The 6,981-nt window shown below is 46.5% G+C and overlaps 1 non-coding gene across 1 annotated transcript; it reads left to right on the top strand.

The window, feature by feature from the left end:
* The first annotated feature begins 5,929 nt into the window (after positions 1–5,929).
* On the top strand, positions 5,930–6,036 carry LOC112296804 (U6 spliceosomal RNA). Its single transcript, XR_002973978.2, has one exon. It is a non-coding gene; the product is annotated as a U6 spliceosomal RNA (small nuclear RNA).
* The last annotated feature ends 945 nt before the right edge of the window (positions 6,037–6,981 follow it).

Here is a 6,981-nt window from a genome sequence, read left to right as displayed (position 1 = left end):
GACAATTAAACTGGTTTTGTTTCCATCTCTGTTAATTGGGTCTTCTATTACTAACAGAGGAATACGGTCCTGAGACAGGGGAGTGGGGGGTGCAAAGAGACAAATAAGCCACCTGATTATTTCAGCTCTCCTCTCCAGAGGCATGGACTCCTAAGAGTTTCTGGGCTGCCTTCCAGAAATTTTCCATGTTAATCCAAGCCATAAAAGTGGAAGGTATATTTACAAGCTCTCTCTTCCCTCTCTGTCTCTCACACACCCACAGAATTAATGATAGTATAGCAGGGTGGTTGAGAGTCTAAAGGTGGCCGCCTATATAGCATAGAATGGTATAGAGGTTACCTATAGCGTGGCTTTGCCACTTCCTGGCCATGTGACCTTGAACAAGTTTCTTAGTCCCTGTTTTTCAATGTCCCCGTCAGTAAAATGGACATAATAAGCCTATCTCGCAGATTTCTCCTGATGATTTAATTTCTTACTACAAGACACACCTAGTACTGTCCCTGGTACATTGTAACCCCGCAGAAATGTTTGCTAATTTATATACAGTGAGTATTATTCTGTTCACTTAAGAGTCGACTAATACATCTTTCCAACATGCATACAGATAGTTCTCCTTTTTGACCCCTGTGTAGTATTCCACAGCAAGCAGGCCATCAGTATCTTTTTCTCTTAACGTCCCAGGGGCGTGTTGATAAGGTCTCTTGATGGAGGGTTGTGTTCTAGGGGGTGTGGCCCCCACACAGGCTGGCGAATGGCAAGCAGGGGAATCTGCTGAGAGTCGCCCTCTCTTCTTCTCTGTTAGACGTCCCTTCGCATCTCCCACACTCTCTGTCCCCAGCCTGCACGCCCACCGTTGATGCCCATTCTACTTCAACTCTGAAGAACTGGACCTCTGCAGACTTTCCTCCCATAAGGCTGCATCTCCTAGTTTCCAATGCACTCAAAAATAAATAAATAAAATGGAAACAAGCCCAGAAGTCCTCTTTGTACAGAGGGGACACAGTAGCTGATTTGGTGGCACTAATCCTAGGAGGGAAGCGGTATTTAAGGAACAGCTAGCCTGATGGGGATCACAGGCAAGAAAGAAATCAGACGATAATGATGCAACATGTTAAACACAACGAGGGAGAATGAACATAAAAGGCAATTGGAGTAATTAATTTTAATTAATCGTGCCTTATAGCTGTGTGTGGAAGACAAAGAAGTAACCTGCCTGTGAGCGGCATGCTGGGATTTTAATCAGAGAAGGTGGAGAGGCATTCCAGGTAAGAGAAGAAACAGCTTGTGCAGAGCCATGGGGTGAGCGATTTGGAGATCACAGCATTAGGGTGGATGGGAGGGGCCTGGGGCAGACTGAGGAGGGTGTTGGGGCTCTAGGATCAGCAGCTCTGGGTTCTACCAAGGTCATGCATAACAACGCTGATGAGACACAGCATCTTCTAGAATGCAAACCCTTGCCCAGGCATATGCTCTCAGCTTCTCCCCTGTCCCACCCACCCAGCTGTACCATTCTGTGGGGGCTCCAAAAGAAAGTAGGCGAAGTTGCTGAGTTTTAGGGAGAAATACAGAAAAGTAGGTCATGGGTGGTGGGAAGGCTGAAAAGGATGTGTTTGAGGGTGGGCGGGTTAAACGCCAATATGAGTTCAGGTTTTGTTGGTTGCTGTAGCAGATGGACCCTGTCTCAGTCAAGTGGAACAAAAAGATAAAAGGGCAAATTGGATACCCTACTTGGAGGAGCCCCATTCAGAGATCTCAGCAAGAGGCCCAGGGACTTTCTCTCCAGGGGGCTGCCATTAAGGAATCTTGGCTTCCAATAGCTATGCCCCTTTGGATACTTGTCATAGGGAGTGAGAGAGAGTATCTGATTGGTCCATTTTTGGTCTAGTATCTTTGTGGCTGGACCAATCAGCTGTGGCCACAGAATGGCGGGAGTGATGGCCCAAATTTGGGCCCTGAGGGTGGGGGTAACTGTTGTGTGCCAAGTAGCACCTCCCTAATCCAAAGTGGGGGATCAGAGAGTAAATCAGGGCAATTCCCAGGAATGAAGCAAAGCCGTCCTGCATCCAGCGCTGGAGGGGGGCGGTTCGAGCTACCCCTGCTGGATCCAGGCCCTCAGACATTTGGACCTCCTGATTTACGAAGGCAACAGGAGCCAGCAAATCCATTCAGCACACATGAAATATGTCAAGTGAGGCACAAGGGACCTGGAGCAGGTCTTACAGAAGATGGATTTACATCTGGCAATAAAACCCCAACTCCAGTAACCTTTGCACTCAGGTCTGGATTTTGTCTGGATCTTAAAGCTTTTATAAGTGTTTAAGAGCATGAACTCTGTAAGGGTGGAAATTTCTCTTGCTTTCTCTCCCCCAGGGACCAGGCTGCCAGAACGAGGCTGGGGGGCCTCCGCCTTTTATTCTGCTAGTCCTGGAACTCTTTGCCTTGGGGATGTTTTATCTCTTGCCCACGGATGGGCTTGGCCTCACGGCCTCTTAGGGGATGTGCCTCACCTTGCTGAAGTCTAGTGTCCTCACCTGTGAAATTGGGGTGTTCCTCCCAACCTCATAGGGCTGTCACGAGTGCAAACTCCAGAACATACCTGAAAACACTTTGTAAAGTAACAAATGAGCAAATACGATTATTTTGTGGTCTTGCTGTCGCTGAGCTTTGGAGGTGGAAACTGTTGCTTTGGGTCTCGGCTCTTGTGTCTCTGAGCCTCAGTCTCCTCATCGATGGGTTGGGGATAACAGTGCCCATCTCGTGATGTTATTGTGAGGGGTAACTGCTAATGCATGCACGTGGTCTTGTCAGGGTCTGACGCAGGGCCAAGGCATAACACAGGACAACCGTCCCCACCTCCTGTGGGTGTGTTCCAGAAGTCAAATCCAGCATTCATGGTGGATGCAGGTGTCGGAGTCTAAGAGGCCACTGGCATCTCTTTTTGTGGCAGATATTTCTAGGGTGCATCTGTATGCTCTTCCCCTCTCCTTCCTGGGCAGGCTGGGGACAACACGCTCGAGCCTCCTTGCAGTTAGATAGGGCCACACTACCCACTGGGCCACAGAAATGTGAGTAATGAGAGTCCCTTCCAGGCTGAGGCGAGGAGAAGACTCTGGATGAGATGCCCGTCATGCTCTTCCCTTGTGTCTGCAAATGCTCAGGCCTCTCCTTGACAGGTGGAGCCGCTGGATCCCTGAGGCGCCCCATGGAGGACGGAGGGCTCTTTAGGATTCTCAGACTTGTAGCAAACTTTGTAAACTTTAAGCCATTGAGGTTTGAGAGGCGTTTGTTATTGCAGCATTTCTAACCTGCCCCAACGAATGTACTCTAGTCTGTCGCTGGCTACCTGTGTGATCTTGGGCCAGTCACTTAACTTCTGTGAGTCTTACTTTGTCTATCTGCAGAACAGGGTTAAAAAAGCAGTTACTCCTATGGTGGCTAAATGAAGCGATGCACGTGAAATGCTCGGCTTAGAGCTCGGCGCACAGAATGTGTTTGATGAATGACGGCAGTAGGGACGGTGATGTGATGGTGATGATGAGGGTGACTCAGAAGCTGGATGCGGTACCTGATCGAAGCCCTCTGTTCAGGTAGAAGAACCTAGACGGTCTCCAACTCTGGACAGGGTTGGAGAGAACCTTCTCTGGCACATGTTACTACATGGTTTATTGTATCACGTGGCATCAATTAAGTGCCAGCTTCTGTGGTTGTCAATGCAACTTCCTGGCCTGTATCTACAGAAAAGAACAGATACAATAAAGTTAGCCTTGTTTGGAAAGCTGTTAACCAGGAAGTTCAGCCAGCATGTGCCCTTCTATTCTTAGTGTCAGTCACGCCTTTTTTTGTCTGATGAGAATGTGACATCAGACACTGGCGGAACGCTGCCACCATCATGGGATGAATGAGAGCTGGTATGTGCCCTCAGGAGCTTGAGGTCCGTGCAAGGTGTTGGTGGCAATTGCCCTGAGCTGCTGTCAGACAGGAGCAGGTGGTTACAGCCCCACCCTCCCTGCGCCTGGATACCGATACCAGATGCACACGGTGTGCTTCCATGGGAGGAACGTGAATCTCCATTCTAGCTCTGCTGGCTTCTAGCTTTGTGTTTGGGTACGAATCTTGACCTCCGTTGGCCTTAGGTGTTTTATTTTTAAAAGGGGTGGGGTAATAATGGCTACCGTATGATGAGAATTAATTACAATACATGTAACATATCTTGGGCAGAGCTTGGCATTTAATAGATGCTCGGTAAATACTGGCAGTTCATCAACTCTAAGATTCTGCATGATCCTGTACTCCCAACACCTGGGCCATGGAAAGTGCTTCCTATGTATTGATGGCCTTGCAGGCAGAAAAGATGATTTTCCACAATGAAGCACTGCTGGGGGAAAACCCTTTTGGCGGTATTTGAATTATTTGTACCTTTGGTATCCACTTGTGGTTTTGCAGAAACTTTCCTTTATGTTAATGCATGTTCCATTAATTAATTTTGAACCTCTGTCATAGAATTAGGTGACTGACATTTTTCAATTCTTAGCCAGTTATCATTATTGGAGTGAGGCCCCTTCTTGCTGACTTTATTTCCTCCCGTTTTTGTGATTCCCCATTTCCACTCCCCTCCCATGATAAATATGAAATAAGGAACATGGTTTTGTGTGCTTGTGTATGTTGCAGTTTTGTGTAATTTATGTGTATTGGATGGAATTGAAAATCCCGCTCTTTTCTGCTTTTCTCATGATGTATTCAATTCTGGGGACCCCCCCTTATTCTATGTGCATCAAGGTCACTGTTCCTCACTACTGTAGAATATTCTCTGTAGTCACTTCTTGTTAACCAGAAAATTGGACTTAGCAGAACACCTTTCCTCCCCAGCCAAAACTACTCTTCTAGAAATGTTGTCTTCATGTCGTACTGAGTCAATCAGTCATCCAATTAGGGCATCGTGATGCTATTATACCAATAACAATGGCACACCCCCCATGCCCATGTGGAGAACTAGGGTGGGACATTAGAGGAAGAGAGAACTAAAAGCAAAGTTCTTTGACTTGACGTCTTCCTGTTATGTGTATGCCAGCACAGCCTGTTTTTGGCTACATGGCACTTTCCTGTGTTTTAAATAAATATTCCAATTTACATAATTGAAGGGAATTTTCATGGTGCATGAAAATATAAGCTCGGGGTTGTGATGTCAATTAAGACGATTTGTAACCCACGGGGAAAGCAGCCTTGAATTCCCCGGCAGGTGACCTAGATTCAAGGGGGGCTTCTGCCTCTTGTTAACGGAGTGAGTTCAGTCAAGCTGTTTAACCTTTTCTGTGAAGGGGAAAGTACTAAATACAGGGCTGTCATAGGGTTAGACGGGATAGCAATTAGATGTGCTGGAGAAATGTAGCATCGAATCATATATATATATATATATATATATATATATATATATATATATATATACATAGTTTCAAACATGGAGGTTTAAAATGCAATGGAATTAGCACCCGTTTGAGGGCCTGCTCCGAAGCGCCCCTTTCCCGTTAGGCATCCATGGAAGACTCTGCTCATTGAAGCTGACGCAGCCGCACGACACTTTTCAACTCAGCTCTCCAGGAAGACTGCCAACCGACTAGAGCTGACTTGCGCCCCACATTTCCTACTTGCCATCCCTGATTTAGGCTCTGTGCTGGGTGCATGGGGGAAGAGCAGAGATGAGCGTGGCCCCAGGTTTGCCTTCGGGAAGTTTCAAGTCCTGTGGGAGAGACAGACATAGTTAACTCCGACACAAGACAGAGTCTCATCTCATGAGAAATCGTCACAGTTCTTTGAGATGCAGAAGAATGGGAAATTGACTCGGTGGATGGTCATCAGTGGAAGTTTCTTTCAACTGGGGCTTCGAGGTCAGAGAGGATCTGGGAGGTGGATATGTGGTGGGGAGCCTCTTAGGGTGCTCGCTTCGGCAGCACATGTACTAAAATCGGAGCAATACAGAGAAGATCAGCGTGGTCCCTGCGCAGGGATGACGCGCAAATTCGTGAAGCGTTCCATATTTTTAGGATTGAGGGTGGGAGGTGGGGGCGGGAAAATGGAGAAAACCGTATTCAAACATCAATTAAAAAATATGAAATAAATAAAAACGAGAAAAGTAAATAAAACAAACATAAGAGGGTGAATTTGAAAAAATAAAAAATTAATTTTACCTTCTGTACATCTGTATTATTTGAATTGTTAAAATGATCATTTTTAAATTAAAAAAAAATCTTATGAAACAGACAGTCAGAATGTCTGACATGTGTCCAAGTAATGGGACAGAAAAGTTGTTAGCTTTATCATATTGACTGTTATTTTCACCAACGTTGTAAGAAAGAAACAGTCATCCATAACCTGAAATGACATGATATACATGCTTGAATTTACATTCTGAGTAAATGTAACTAGAAGAGGAAACAGACAAAAGAAAAGAACCTGCCAGGTGGGAGGAGAGGTATAGTCAAGTTTAAGATGTGAAAGGTTCAAGGTTTGTGTGTAAGAACTCAGTCTGGTGTAAATCCAGGTGGTGCACCGTGAGCGAACGAGACACGCTGAACATCACGGCAAGGTGTTTAGAGTGTTTTCCTCTGCTGCCGTCGCCACGGTTAGTACTGTTACTGGTGCTAATGGGCGTTGACTGAGCACGTCCACTCTTCCGTTCCAGCAAAGCCCTTCAGGTGCATGATGTCCTTTGATGATCCTAAGATCTCCATGAAGCGGTGTATCAGTGAGCTCTCCCTGTGCAACATGCTATTCCAAAGCTTAGTAGCTTGAGCTGACGATCATTTACTATGTATCCCAGGTCTAGAGAGGTTCTGCAGGTGTGGGCTAAACGTGGCTGATCTCGGGCTCAGGCACAGGTCTGTACTCGTGGGTGGGTCAGCGAGGGCCTGGCGGGGCGAAGATGACCTATACTGGGCAGCCTCTGTTGAACGCTTGTTCACAAGACAGTCGGAAAACAAGACAGTC

This window comes from Desmodus rotundus, chromosome 12 (assembly GCF_022682495.2).
Source record: "Desmodus rotundus isolate HL8 chromosome 12, HLdesRot8A.1, whole genome shotgun sequence".
In the NCBI taxonomy this organism is placed as follows: domain Eukaryota; kingdom Metazoa; phylum Chordata; class Mammalia; order Chiroptera; family Phyllostomidae; genus Desmodus; species Desmodus rotundus.
This window is presented reverse-complemented; position numbering and strand designations above follow the sequence as displayed.